Source organism: Dysidea avara, chromosome 8 (genome assembly GCF_963678975.1).
Source record: "Dysidea avara chromosome 8, odDysAvar1.4, whole genome shotgun sequence".
Lineage (NCBI taxonomy): Eukaryota > Metazoa > Porifera > Demospongiae > Dictyoceratida > Dysideidae > Dysidea > Dysidea avara.
Window position 1 is genome coordinate 9,599,453 of NC_089279.1, and position 15,882 is coordinate 9,615,334.

Here is a 15,882-nt window from a genome sequence, read left to right on the forward strand (position 1 = left end):
CTCCTCTTAAGAATACTGTGATTCAGGGGCATAGCCAGCCAATATTTGATGGTTGGGCATAACATCAGCTTAACTACACACACAAGAAACACGCTCACTTACATGTGAGACATTATCAAAGAAAAATATGAAAAGTGTATGCACACAAGGCCTACAGCTAACTATGCTATAGTGTAAAGAAACACTGCTTGCATGCATGCAAACATTTACTAACTATATGCTATTCTATTAAACTTGTAGGGAAGGCATCCACCGACGATCTTCGTAGCCGAGCATCACGTGACATCAAACTGCTGAACCTACAAGAACCAACAATGTAAACAGTCCATCACATATTTACTACAATCAACTGGCAGTATAACTTACAGACCAACCACCACAGCGATATGATGCTTTCAGAGCTCTCAACCTGCATGTCAGTTACCTTAGAGTGATGACTGAATTTAAAATGAGTGAGAAATAAGTATGTAGGAGTGAGACATGCTGGTGAACATCCGACTGTGTACAAAACATACTTAGCTAAGGGGTCTGGTGGCCATGTACCCTGGGAAAATTTTGATAAATAGACTATACAGTTTTGAGAGCATCTTAAAATATTATTATTAATGTAGCTAAGTGATAAAGCAGTAAAAACAACTGACTTGCATGGTACAACAATACTATCTAGCTACAGTATGTAACATAGTCTATAGAGTTATTGTTTGCTACTGTGAGCTTTATTGTATTCAACACACAAAGAAAACACCATGCACAAAGGCCACTGTGAAAGGGGAGTAACTTGTACTGAGCTAACCAGATATTACAAGTAAACAACCACTGTGAATAATATTGGTGCTATTCACTATTGAATAATATTGAAGCCTTAGAGATAAAAATTAAATTTGCTGCTCCATATGAACAGCATCACAGTGCAGCTGCACGTGCATGTGATACAAGCGATCCGGCACCGTTCACTACGAAATCTCAAGTACAAAAGTATACGGCTCGCTGTCGCGGGGGTACAAAGATTGTAACGGGCTCGGATTGTAAGTTAATAGCTAGAGACTATATTATAAAGCTAGACAGTCTGTTTCTGAAAAATGCGTGAGATGTTTGCAAAACTATACGTGAGTTGCAAAATCAAGAGTGAGATTGGAGTCAAATGCGTGTGTCTCACGCGCAATGCGTGGGAGTTGAGAGCTCTGTGCTTTTCCAAGTAAACGCCACATCGCCTCAAATAGGGTCCGCAACGCGAAAAATCGATATCCTCCAATCAACTACCTAACTATTGTCATGTGTTAGGCTAAGTGTAACCAGCGTGGCAGCCAAGTTTGTCACTTTCTTCTGGTAGAAAATGATACAAATGTCTTAAAATCACGTGATTTTTCGTTGCAGCAGTTCGTAGGGTTCTTCGTATGCCACGATATTCACTCTCAACATTGTTCAAGTAGTCTATCATCAACTCAAAGTATTGGTGGTTTGATTTTATTGGTCAGTTTCCGGTGGCAGCACGATCTGTGCAGCTTTATGGCGACAGACAAAATGTTTCTTGCTCTGGAGCACAGGAAAAACAGAGCAGCAACTGCGCCGTTGGTCAGCAATGACCAGTACTAGGTAAAGTACCTGCATGCGGAGTATGGTTATAATTGAAGCTTGTTAGCCATCTGGCTGAACCATCTATATGCTGAAATTCGGCCAAAATGACGCGATTTTTGCAAACAAATACCAGAATGGTTGATATTATTATTATTATTTATTGTTAATCAGCAGGACCCTCCAGGGGTATAATGCTGATGTGCAATTACATGTGTACAATTTCAATTAGTGACTTAACTATATAAGTATGTACAATTACGACAAGATGCAATTCTTGGTTGGTAAGGTACTAGTTTAAAGTTGTGTGAGTGTCGGGTCCGTAATACAGTAGATTTAAATGGGAGATAACAGTTCGGTATAATTAATAAATCATGTAGTACTTTATATAGTAAAACTAGTCTAGCTGATTTGCGATGTTCTTGTAGTGTAGGCCATTGCAAGTTTTCAAGGATGTTAGTGATGCTGTCTCTATTATTTCGTCTCCATGGTTGACCTGTGACAAAACGAGCAGCTCTATGTTGGACCATCTCTACTTGATTTATGTTGGTTTGGTGATATGGATCCCATATTGGGGAACAATACTCTAAAATAGGCAAGACAAATTGTTTAAATGCTAGCTCACGTAGATGGCTAGGACAATGCTGAAGATTTCGTCGCAAAAAAAACCAACAGCTTTGTTTTCCTTATTGCAGATGTAATCTATATGTGGTTTCCATGAAAGTCTGTGATGTAACTTTACTCCAAGATACAAATGTTGTTCTGTAACTGCCAGTGAGGTGCCATTCATTACATACAAAAATAAACTTTTGTTATGGTGATTAGAAATTTGCATTATCTTACATTTGCTGATGTTAAAAGCCATTTGCCATTTATCTGCCCACTTTGACAGTATTGTCAAGTCTTGTTGGAGTGTTTGATGGTCTGTTGAACTGTGAATAACTTTGTATATTAAGCAATCATCTGCAAAGAGTTTCATTTGGCTACTAATACCCTCAGTTATATCATTTATGTACAGTAAGAACAAGGTAGGGCCCAAAACTGAGCCTTGTGGTACTCCCGATGTGACTTTACAATGATTAGAAAAGGAACCATCTATGACAACTTGTTGGTAGCGATTGCTCAAGAAAGACTCTAGCCATTGTAAAATCTTGCCTCTAATGCCATAGAATTCAATTTTGCTTAGCAGTCTTTTATGTGGAACTTTATCAAATGCTTTGGACAGGTCTAGTATACCAACATCTACTTGGAGTTTATTATTCAATGCTTTTGCAAAGTCATCAGTAACAGTAAGCAGCTGCGATTCACAGGAATGCCTTGATCTAAAGCCGAATTGACAGGGGATATATCAGTGAGACAGTCTCCAACAGCAAGGATACGAAGCTTATAAACACCTAACAATACAGCTATCTCGTCCAGTAAACGCATAGAGCAATCCAATGCATGAAATGGGCACTCACGTGATCGAAATTCAAATCGCGGAAATACCCATGAAATCGCTTTCATTTCTGAATAGGAACCTTGCAGTGTGCTCCTTTTGTAAATATTTGTGTTAATTGTTCACTCAGGCATGGTCTGGGCCAGTGCAGGTGTGTTTTATGCTGTGATGAGAGTCTCAGACTGCTGGGCTAATCGAGATGTTGAACCTAATGCACACAAACTGATTGTTACTTGATTCCAAGTGATTTTAATGTCATTGGATAGATTATGGTTGTATTTTCCGAGATTTGAATATCGATCACGTGAGTGTCTTATTCATGCATTGGATTGCTCTATGCGTTCACTGGGCGAGATAGCCGTATTGCTAGGCGTTTATAAGCTTCGTATCCTTGCTGTTGGAGTCTGCCTCACAGATGTATCAACTATTCTGGTACTTGTTTGCAAAAATTGCATCATTTTGGCCGAATTTCAGCACAGCCAGATGGCTAACAAGCTTCAATTATAACCATACTCTGCATGCAGGTACTTTACCTAGTACTGGTCATTGCTAACCCACGGCGCAGTTGCTGCTCTGCTTGTCCTGTGCTCCAGAGCAAGAAACATTTTGTCTGTCGCCAAAAAGCTGCACAGATCGTGCTGCCACCGGAAACTGACCAATAAAATCAAACCACCAATACTTTGAGTTGATGATAGACTACTTGAACAATGTTGAGAGTGAATATCGTGGCATATGAAGAACCCTACGAACTGCTGCAACGAAAAATCACGTGATTTTAAGACATTTGTATCATTTTCTACCAGAAGAAAGTGACAAACTTGGCTGCCACGCTGGTGTTATTCAAGTTACACTTAGCCTAACACATGACAATAGTTAGGTAGTTGATTGGAGGATATAGATTTTTCGCGTTGCGGACCCTACCTCAAATGAAGGCCGGGGGCGCTAATTTATGAACTATAAATAGAGTCTTATCCGGGCCGGTCTTATCATAAATATCAGCATGCCAAGAATGCTTCGTCCCAGACTTATAGCAGCCAATGTACATTTTGCATGAATTTGGTGTAAACCACAACTCGGTTAATCAGTACAAACCGTGCACGTGACACTTTATAATGACTTGACCTTCAAGTTCTCCATTTCCAGCTCCATTTGCATATGCCATTATTGTTATCTAGAAGAGTACGTTTTCCCGTTTTCTTTCATCAGCAGTAAGTTACTATACGATACTTTCCTTATCAAAAAAATACGCTTGATAACTGACTGTCCATTGAAACGAAATCTTTTGCTGCCAGTGTGAATCCTACTGACGATTATCACTCGCTAAAAGATACAGTACCACGAATATAGTGTACCACACTTCGACTCCATTTTAAATTTCGAATTTAAACCGCGCCAAGGATCGTAGCACGTGCATCTACATGAAGGGATTTTCCGCGTAGTGGATCACGTGATATACCATCTATCTTGATCCCTTCTTCGAAGTCATGGATCTGCAAATGAGGTCCATGTTTACGCTTTAAAGTATAAAGTAGGATTGTTTTGTGTGCTGCTGTGAATCCTCACGTGAATCTTAAGCTACTTGTAATGGTTGGGAAAATTCCCGCCCATGCCCACCCTTGGCTACGCCCCTGCTGCATGTGATTGCTCTATTAGAGTATCTTGATCTTGACTGCTCTATTAGAGTATCTCAAGTAAGACAGGCTCTTTCAAAAGTGGGGTTCCATGGAACCCTTTGAACCCCCCTGGATCCGCCCCTGATGAGACACAATAAACTACATAAATAAGTCCTCGGTCACATATATGTGACCACTAAAACAGGGTTAGTAATTAACACCAGTGTGGGCATGGCAAGGAGGGTACAAAAAAATAAGTATGCATGTACATTAACTACAAAGAAAGTCATTCTGGGGAGGGGAAGCACTCACAGTAATCCGGAACCATAAATATCTCTTGGTGGAAGCAGAAATTTTTGAATAGACACTGGCTATTTTACATACGAAGTCTCTTTCTCCTTTTTAATCAATTTCATGTCTAGCAAACAGTGGAGTTGTATTGGAATCAAGACTATCAGCCTGAATCGAAGTGTTAAATATTAGCTATAACATGGGCACTCGTGATTTGCATGATATGTATGCCCGCAGCCCTCGGGCTTTGGGCATACATACCATAGAGTCGGGTTGCTAAGTGCATGTGTCTATTAACCGAGCGCATATTATTTGTTAAGTGTATACACATTTATTGTGATAAACCATGCTGGCTAATAAGCGCACATGGCCAACTTGCGACGACAAAGCTACACACGGAAAGAAAAGCTGAAAGTACCAAAAATTAATGTCTCTTCGAGCACTTATGCCTCCCTTCGCTATGTATACAGTAAATCAGCCATCTGGATAGCGATATTCTTGTTCATCACGAAGGATTTCACTAGGGAGCAGCCTAGGCCCTTACACTAATTCTGGCTTTTAACTCAGTAGCTTCCAGTGTTTGAACTATCAACAAATTTCAGTCAAAATTGCCACCAAATTCAATCTCAGAATGTTATATTTTCAAAAATTCGTGGGAGGGGCATGCCTCCAGGCCTCCCTAGAAACTGAGCCGGCTCATGCTTCGCATTTCGCGGAGTGCATGCATGTGCTTCGCACACTGTGGAGTGACTTCTACCTGTGTGCTCCCCCGGATCCGAATCGTGCCTGTGGCTTCATGGTGGGTCTAGCAATGGGATACTACAGTAAACATTTCACAATGGTAAGGAGATAGCTATAGATATGTAAAAGCCAGTTGATTTTTCGGATTGCAGCCGGACTCTACCTAGCTACAAGTCTATATCATTATAATATCATATTGTAGCTACAGCAAAAATAATATATGTATAACTCAGTAAGTCCAATGCAAATTTCAGTGACGCCTTGTCAAATGTTCAAATGTTCATCTTGTGCCGAGGCCTGTCATCCTGTTTGCACCATGGATGCAGTTATCTGTGGTAAGGCTGTAAGTTTGTCCTCCAGCTTTCACAAAATCAGATACAGTGTGACCCTCAACACTTCGTGGTCCAGACGACGATGGCTGCCAATTACTAGACATATGGCGGGCATCTACCACTACCGTTTGACTAGAATTCCCGTAGCCATCGCCCTTGTGAACTAAATATCTGTCTCCAGAGGCTGTCGTGACCATCGCTCCATGATGATTAACAAACGGTACATTTGCACTACCGCCGGAGCTACCCATTGGCCTTGTGAAATGTTCTACTCGAGTTACTTGCTGATTGTAGATTGAAGTAAGCCCACTTTGGGTTGTTACATCATGAGAAAAACCACCGTTCCCAGAAGTACCACCAGAAGAAGCGTTGCCCATGAAAACGGTCACCTATAGCTAAGTAATACTCACACACATGAAAGTGAAACAACTGGCAGCTGTCAAGTGAATAAAATACTTATACAAAGTATATAACTGCATGCGGTCCGAGTACATTACAACAAGGGGAAGGCCGAAAAAATTTCCCTCAGCATTTCAAATTAGCTCATCATCGTAAGATTGCATGCATGTGGGTTTCATGTTATTTTCGAGCTCTTCAAACTCTTGTGGTCCTAACTATGCGATAACCAACATGGATTTAGACAACGGAGATCTCAATAGAGCAGTTTCAAAACCATGGTAACCAAAAATTACGCACTGGACCACACCCACTGAATCGCCATGTTTTTGTACCAGACTGTTTGATGTTGCAAGTTGAATTCCTCGCTAAATTCATACCAAGAATTATTAATACGTAAATAAAATAGATGTCAGTGATAGAATTATGTAGGTGAGTTATTAGGCATTAAAAGATCCGTCCCAACAGGGCAGTTTCGTAGGAAAGAGAAACGCATATAGACTAGATAGTACTTACAGGTTTTTGCAATTGAATTCGGCGACTTTGCAATTGAATTCGTCCCGTTTGCAATTGAGTTCGTCGCTTTTGCAATTGAATTCGTCCCGTTTGCAATTGAATTCGTCCCGTTTGCAATTGAATTCGTCGGTTTTGCAATTGAATTCGTCCCGTTTGCAGTTGAATTCGTCGCTTTTGCAATTGAATTCGTCGCTTTTGCAGTTAAATTCGTCCATAACAAGCATGGCAGCTGGAGCAAACATGAAAACATGATGTAGCAGCTGCTACAAGAACTTGTTCAAGTACAACAGTAGTAAACAACTCTTTATAAGGCAATAATTCTTCCTCTACAGCCTCTCCAACAACATTCCAAACTCTACTACGCCATTCGCGATGGGTGTGGTCACTCGCGAGCAAGTTAATTAACTTGTCAGACAGCTATCAACTTCGCGTACTACCAGCTTCAATTACCTTCTAGTGTCTCAAGTGTAACTCTCCAAGGCATAAATAGTTCATCTCTTAATGAACGGGTTGGTTTCTTGGAGCCGTTTTGTTTATGACGAATTGTAATGCAAACGCGACGAATTCTATTGCAAAACCGACTAATTCAACTGCAAAAGCGACGAATTCAATTGCAAAAGCGACGAATTCAATTGCAAACGGGACGAATTCAATTGCAATACCGACGAATTCAATTGCAAACGGGACGAATTCAATTGCAAAGGCGACGAATTCAATTGCAAAAACCTGTAAAGTGCTGATAATAGAGAATCATATAAAAAAGTTTTGTAATTTCTGTTGTTTGTTATTGTTAAACCAGCTACACTGCTGCTACTGTTGCTGGTGCTGGCTGCTAGCTGGTAACTGTTGCTGCTGTTAGCTGTTAACTGCTAGCTGCTGCTGCTAGCTGTTGCTGCTAGCTGCTTTGGCTGTCTGCTACTGTTTGCAGTTTTGTACTACTGTTTGCAATTTACTACTTTTGGCTGCTGTACTGGCAGCTGATACTGCCTCTGCCTACAGCTGATAGTGCTGCTACTTGTACTTTGCTATCACAGTGACTGCTTTTGGTTTTGTTCCTTGTAACTGGCTATGTTTTTGCAGATTTATACAGCTGATAACAGCTGTGTCATAGGCGGCGGAAAGGGGGGGGGCTAGGGGGCTGAAGCCCCCCTTGGTCTGCTGAGGGGATGCTTAGCCCCCCCTCAGAATGATATCACACCGAAATTATCTTTCTTGAAGTGGGGCTGAAAACCGTGATAAAGATCGAGATACTCTAATAGAGCAGTCACTCTAATAAAGTAGTCAGTGTGTAGCGAGCTAATTTTTATGTAGTTTATCAGCTAGAAATGGTGGCTGGTGAGGTGGAAAACTCTTGTCAGTTGGTTGTGACCTTTTTTTTTTTTTTTTTTTTTTGTCTCACCTTACCAAACTATAGAAATAAGTCTGGGTCAGCCCAGCGGAGCCCCCCCTCATATCAACTACTTCCTCCGTCGCTGAGCTGTGTACTGCTTGATGTTAACACAGTTCTGTGTTGTGTGCAGCAATTACAATATGACTTGCCTGTAGCTGGTTTTATATAGCTGCTTACAGCCAGCTGCTATGTATTGTTACAATATTCCACCTGCAAGCTAGCTGATATTTCACCAGCAAACTAGCTAATGTTTCAACTGAACACTAGCCTATGTTTCACCTGCAAACTAGCCAATGTTTCACCTGCAAACTACCTGATGCTTCACTTGCAAACTAGCCAATGTTTCATCTACAAACTAGCTGATGTTTTATCTGCTAGTTAGCCAATGTTTCACTTGCAAACTAGCTGATGATTCACCTGCAAACTAGTTAATAAAATTAGCTATTGGTCAAGCTGCAAATTAGCTACTGTTCTAACTGCAAACTATAACTGATATTCCAATTGTAAACTAGCTAATAATGTAGCTGCAATTTAGCTAATGTTTCACCTAAAAGCTAGTTAATATTTCATCTGCAAAAGTTAAAAAATGTTTCCCCTGTATACTATCTAATATTCTGCCTGCAATTAGCTGATCATCCACCTGTAAACTAACTAATGTTTTAAATTATCTGAAGATCAAGCTACAAACCGACTAAGTGATATTTCGCTTACATGCATATTAACTCATGTTCCACCTGAAAATTAGCTAATGATTCACCTGCAAACTAAAGGCGCTTCTGGTACATTATGTTGTCTGCTGCTTTTTTACAACCAACAATTGCTACTCACAATTTGCTGCTTGTAATTGTATAGTTGCTGCTGCTTCTTGCAGCAGGCTGCTGTTTATTTGCAGTTATTAATGCTTTTACTTGCTACTTCCTGCTGATATTTCTAGTTTGTGACTTGCAGCTGCTTGCAACTACTGCTTGCAACTGCCTATTACTTGATACAGCTTGCATCTAGATAGTACTGTTCTTAACTGCTGCTACTGATTATGGGTCCAGTCATGGATTTTTTCTCCTTTCTCCACCTTTCAAACATACTTTCTGTAACAACTTTAAACAGGCTGTAGGACTAGGTGTCCTACAGACCTTCAGCACGTGTGCTGTAAAGCCTTAATAAATAATGTTGTCAATTAAGTTTTGTTGGTGTGAATCTTATATGACATTCACATAATATTCTAATATCAGTCTGACTAATGTATATAGATGGTTTCAGGGATGGATCTATAAGAGGGGGGCAGGTGCTAACAGAAGCAGCATTTATAGTTGGGGCTAATAAAAATGACAACTGGTTGATACAACTAGCTATAACGCATTTTGTATGTGGAGCATGCTTGGGGTTTAGGGGCATGAAAGTTTAGCCTTCTGAGATTAAATTTCAGAATGAACTTTTATTAAATATGCACCCATACACTTATAGCAAAAAAAAATTGATCATTTTAAGTCTCTTGCAGTGGTAATACTAACTGGCAAACAGAGAGGAGAGGTCTGGAGGCACAGCCCTTAAGTGCTGTAGCCCTGTTAGCTATAATGTTTCTAAATTAATGTTTCAAAGACACCATACATTAATTCAAGGCAGTGACCAAAATAATATTTTATTCCTGCTGTCAGACAATGGTGCCTTAATAATCTATATACCCAAACATACTGTCACTGTAAAAAAGGAGCATCCAAGTACCTGTAACCCAATATAAAAACATCTCAGTTGCAGAGAAAGACCTCATGAAAGTAATTTGAAGAACTAATATACATACATATATCTGGAGTGGCCAAGAATCAATCTTAATACAACTAACTATAATTACTAAGGTTTTAATCAATATGCAAGAACAACAGAATCTGATGTACCCATGAAAGTAAAAGTAACTGGCAGCTGAAACAGCTGATATGAAGTGACCAAGTTGATATACAACTAATTACGATTAACAAAGTTTTCATTGAGCCTTAGTCATTCAACTTTGTTCTACATTCACTCTTCCTGTATCCTTAAAGGTGGCCATATTACCAGCCAATTAGAGTTACAGCAAGAGTGAATATAGAACACAGCTGAGTGATTAAGGTTCAGTGTTAACTTTGTTAATTGCAATTAGTTGTATATCAACATTCATTCTTGGCCGATTCAGATATCAGCTGTTTTGGTTGCCAGTTATGTACTTTTACTTTCATGGGCGCACCTGTTTTACAGCCAAGGTGTCCTTGCATGGAGGTAACTATAATTAGTTGCATTATTTAAGGTTAATTTTTGGTTGCTCCAGATGTTACCAGTGTTTTTTTAAAATATAAAAAGGCAGATCTCAACAGGTTACAGTAAATGGCCAGCTGAGCAGTACTACCCAGGAGTCCATGTAGTATTGGGAATTTCAGTTATTATTTCTTGTTATTGTTACATGCCTGATAAAACAAAGCTGAACAATGTGCATACTGGAAACTTTGACACAGTATTATATACGATAAACACTTTGATAAATAATTTGGTGGAACATATAAAAACATGAACAACCATCATGAAATGTCAGAGTAGCTATTTCTACAATTATTTTAATATTAAGTGTGACATCATTATAGTGTGATGTCATTGTAGTGTGATGTCATTATTTTAATATACATGCCTGGTCAGTGCTAAAATTTTACAACTAATCAGTTAATTATTTAATCATTGTGCAGTTCTATCATTTTTCACAAATTTATAAGGCATATAGACTTGATAGTGCTTCTGTTTCACTTGATCTTGTACAATTGTAAATACTCTCCAATCTGCATAAATCATTTGCTCATGTGCTATATGTAAAATCTTCAAGGGAGTGGATCATCATGTTCAGGTACTGTATTTGAAATAGTCAAGTAAAATTTAGTTGTATATAGGTACTTTTCAATTACAGGTACTTGATGAGGGGCTGTATAATTTCCTTCTAACTTTCCCGATGTCTAGATCTACTATTGTTCCATCCTAATTGCTTTGCAAGTAGCCATGCACATGTTATTAAACATACTTGTGAACTTTAAAATGTTGGATTTCAATCCTTTAATGAATACAAGGATGAATGTGACACACCAACTAGTCATGCTCCATCATAAATGATACTATGTAGTGGCTCATCACCAGCAGGTACTGTAACACTTTGCCATCATGTAGTTGGTTGCTCTACATAGGTATGAAACCTTTTGTTCTGTGTATATAAAACAAAATAAAATAATATTTTTGCAGCTTGATCAAATGTAGACAGAGCCAGTGGTGGTATTAGGCACACACAAATGAATGGCCAGTGTATTACTAAATTTTGTGGTACTGAAGATAAGGCAACTTCCATTTTTACAGGTGCTTACACTATGAGGCTTGCAACCACATACTAGCTGTTATTTGAAGAAATAGCATAACACAGTAAGTTATCATAATAGCAACAGAATTTACATAAGATTTTTGAGCTAATTTAAAATTTTGTTGATAGCCAAGCTAGTATAATGCAGTTCAGTCCAACAAAAATAATTAATGACGTGAAAAAGAGGATGTGTTTAATATGGTTAGTATGTATATTATGTGCATGCACTAGCTGACCTCCATTGTCTCATTACCTGTGTGTCAGGCCAATCACAGATCAGTGAAGTTGTTTGAATAAATTATCACTTTTCAGTTACCCAAGTGCTCCAACACTAACTAAAAATCTTGAGATATTCAATCCCACAGAAGTTTGGACAAGATTCCAGATTCTGAACCAAGATTTCATTGTGAAATCATTGTTATTTTAGATTTTAAAACTGATCTTGAATACTTTTACAAATTATCAAACATTAATGAAACAAGCATATGCAAAACATGCAGAAAAGTAATGATTTTAAAGACTCTATTTGCCAGATTCCACGTGGAATTTTATGCATTCTATACATTTAGTACAGGATTCCAGTTGGTGCCATTCAGACCCCTCACAGTTAATATTATTGTTTTGAATTATTGCCAGTCTCTCTCTAAATGAAACAGGTGACCATATGTATGAGACTGACAATTATATACAAGAGCAGCAATCAATTGGAATCAACTTCTAGTTGTACTCTCCTTGATGTAATTCCTCAGCATATAATAAAGATTGCTTTTAAAAAGGTAATAAAATGCTTTTCACTTTGTTGTTAATTTTAATTGTCACTATATAAAATGAGACTGTGACTTGTCTGCCCTAGGCATTAATTTGAAGCCTTACATTTATTTTGCTGGGCTCTATATATTACCCCAGAATGTGACCAGAAATTTATATGAGACCAGTCATAATCTGAACAGGACAGAATTATGTTGAACTACTTGTATATAGAACATACACCACTTTATAAAAAAAATACTATAATACAATAGTTACTTTTACTATGAGATTCAAATGATCAAAGTCCTACTGTACTTGATGTATCGGAGGATTTACATGTGTATCTATTTTGGAAACCCAAGGAATGGCTCAAGATTATTGGAGGTTTGCACAAACAGTGGCATGACATAACAATAGCAATTTTAAATAGAGCAGTCACACTGTCCTTGATAGTAGTCAATGAAATGTACTAAGTCACATATCAGAGGATTTATCAAGGGCATATATAGTCAAAACCTATTTTAGTAGGTGGAAGCACATTATAATTATGACAATTTTCTGATACAGTTAGCATATAGCTTGATAGTTACAACATTATTAAGCAGTAAAATACTTTTAAAATGCAGGTACTTTGTCAATATCAAGAGTGGTGCTAGTAGGCTTGATGTATATACGTATTAGTCTATATTCCACAGCAAATCACTGAAGGATAAAATAATACTGTATCAGTATTTATATATGTAACTACACATTGAGTTGAGATTCAATTACACAAGTTCTTGAAATTTAGTTCATTTGTATATCACTGCTTGACCCACTAACAATGCTCCAATTTTTTAAAATTAAATGTGTGTCACTTTATTACCAAACTTTTCACCACACATTTGCTTTGGAGAAACCACAAAGTGCACTGTTGAATGGCCTTCTCTGAAATAGCAATGGAACCAAACTGCACGATGTCTGCTCTTTACACTTGCTGCAATTGTTAATCATTTAGTTGGTTGGAATGCTATTTCCCTTTAGGAGAATCCGGTCTTCTTTTTAGTTGCTTTTTCATGACTCAGTTCAACGTGCACTCTTTGATTTCACAAGGCCACATACCCATATATAAGTATGCACACACACATAAAATATATTATATAACTGTGCATTGGAAGATCAAAGCAAATCATAGTTCTATATTATTTGATGTAAAGAATGATTTATGCGACAACAGTCAGGTAGTTATAGGATGGAACCTGCACAACGTAGAACAGTAAGTAGTTATCTCGCCCACTACTTCAATTTGCTTGCTGTATTCTACACCAATACAGGCAATACTTTAACCCTTTTGTAATAGTTAAAGCATTGTCACAGAAATATAGCATGGAAAGGAATGAGATAACCAACAATAACACCAGGTGAATATGAATGATATACTTTTATCTTGAGATCACTCTTTCAGTGCTATATTTGTCATATACAATGTAGAATAAGCCTAGGCAATGCTTTAACTGGTGTAGAGAACTTCTTCAAACATGTTTGTGAAAATAGCTAATACCCAGTGGTTGAAATCTATCAGATAACAATTGGATGTGGCAGAGTGCTATATTTGGCCTTGAAACCATTCTTGAGTGCTATAATTCTTGCATACATAGCACAAGCATGGTGATGTTTTAATTGGTATAGACAGCCATCTGCAACTGAGGTTATAGCAACATGGACAACTCATGAAGTAGTCTTAAAATGCATTATCTTTAACATATACATGCCAACTGTTTGAAGCATTCTGTTAGCAGTCCTTTCATCCATGAATTAATTATTAAATTGTAATAAAAATGCCATGTACAACCTGTAAGAGGAGAAAGCCATTTAAAGCTTTTCTTAAACAATAAGGTTTGTTCTGAGTGGATTACTGATGCAGGACACTTCCAGTTAGATATAATGGCTGAGAACATTTAAGTACATTCCCCAGCAGGCTGTAAAGGTCCTAAAACAACAAACACAAGGGAAAATTGGGAATTTTAAGTTTAATTAGATATCATAGAAATACGAAATAGTGTAGCAAGGGAGGTCACGTATACTTGCAGATATGTATACTAATTCCCTACTTCAGTCAATAGCCATTAATGAATTAGGGATTAAGTTAGTGTCCTCTATTATATCTGTAGGTGCATGAAGGCGACCTCACTGTTTTACCACCTTTTATTTCTATGATACCTAATAGAACTTCAAATTCTAATTTTTCCTTATATTTTTTTGCAACATATTTGTGACTGGTGAATCTGTGCATATCACATCAAAAGAAAGAATGGCATGAGACATGCCATAGATACTGTGTCTGAACACACACCCCAACTATCAGTTACTGAAACCAGTTACTATTGAAAATATGATGGCTTTCAGTATAAAAATGATGGTCAGCAGAGAGAACCCATAACTCATTACCATAAATCGACACCTTGTATAATGCAGTATGCCACAACATACCTGTCAGATTAAAATGACCTTGAAAAATCAAGCCTGCAGCCTTATAGCCATATATGCTTGTCTGAAAGCATCATGCAGTTAGTCATTCACTATTCCTGCTGGTCTAGGCCTAGGCTAGATACATCATACAGTATTGGATCATGGAGGTTTACCCTATTCACACAACCTCAGCTATTGATTAGGTATAGTCAAGCCCAAAAGTGTCTTCAGACTGACCAAAAAACTTCCAATGTTTATATGGTATAAAATTTTATTCTGGGGCAAGAAAACCCAGTTATTCATCATCCCAATTATCGTACTGTATGATATTGCATGTACAATATACACACCTTCTTAGTAATAATGTGATACATATAAAAATGGTTTCTCATCAAGAAGATCCTGCTACTACAGCCATGTATAAACTATTGAACAAATTGGGTTTTCCACGTTATTGAACACCCGGTGTCATCTGTCATACCACGTACAAACTTTGCTATCCTATACATTCTTACTATAACATTACACAGATGAATATATGAAGGTTGAGGGCACACTGAATGTGAAAGAACAGTACGGCAATCAATCAAAGAAACTGTTGGTACTGCTGGTTTTTAAGGGGAATGGACCAAGTCTTTAAGGCAGAAACTAGTAGCTGAAACATATCCAACTTGATTGGCACAACATTTGTTTACAATAAGAACAGTTAACCTGAAGCCACTCAATAACAACATGAAACAGTACAGTCATGGTAGGGATTAGTGGAAAATTGATTTTCTTGCAAAGAGCATTCCCAAACCATCTATAATGATCATGCAGGCTGCGCTGGGTCACAGCCACTAACCCCACCCCCAGCAACTCCTGTTAGGTTAAACATGTACAGTACTTTATCTAAATCCACCTCAGAGTTATTATGTGTTTGATGATTTGGTTAGAAATGCATTTATTAGACCAGTGAAACACTGATTCACGAGTATAAAATCTATCAACAAGCGACTTGGTTGAATCACAATCGTTAGTCTGGTCCAACCATCGAA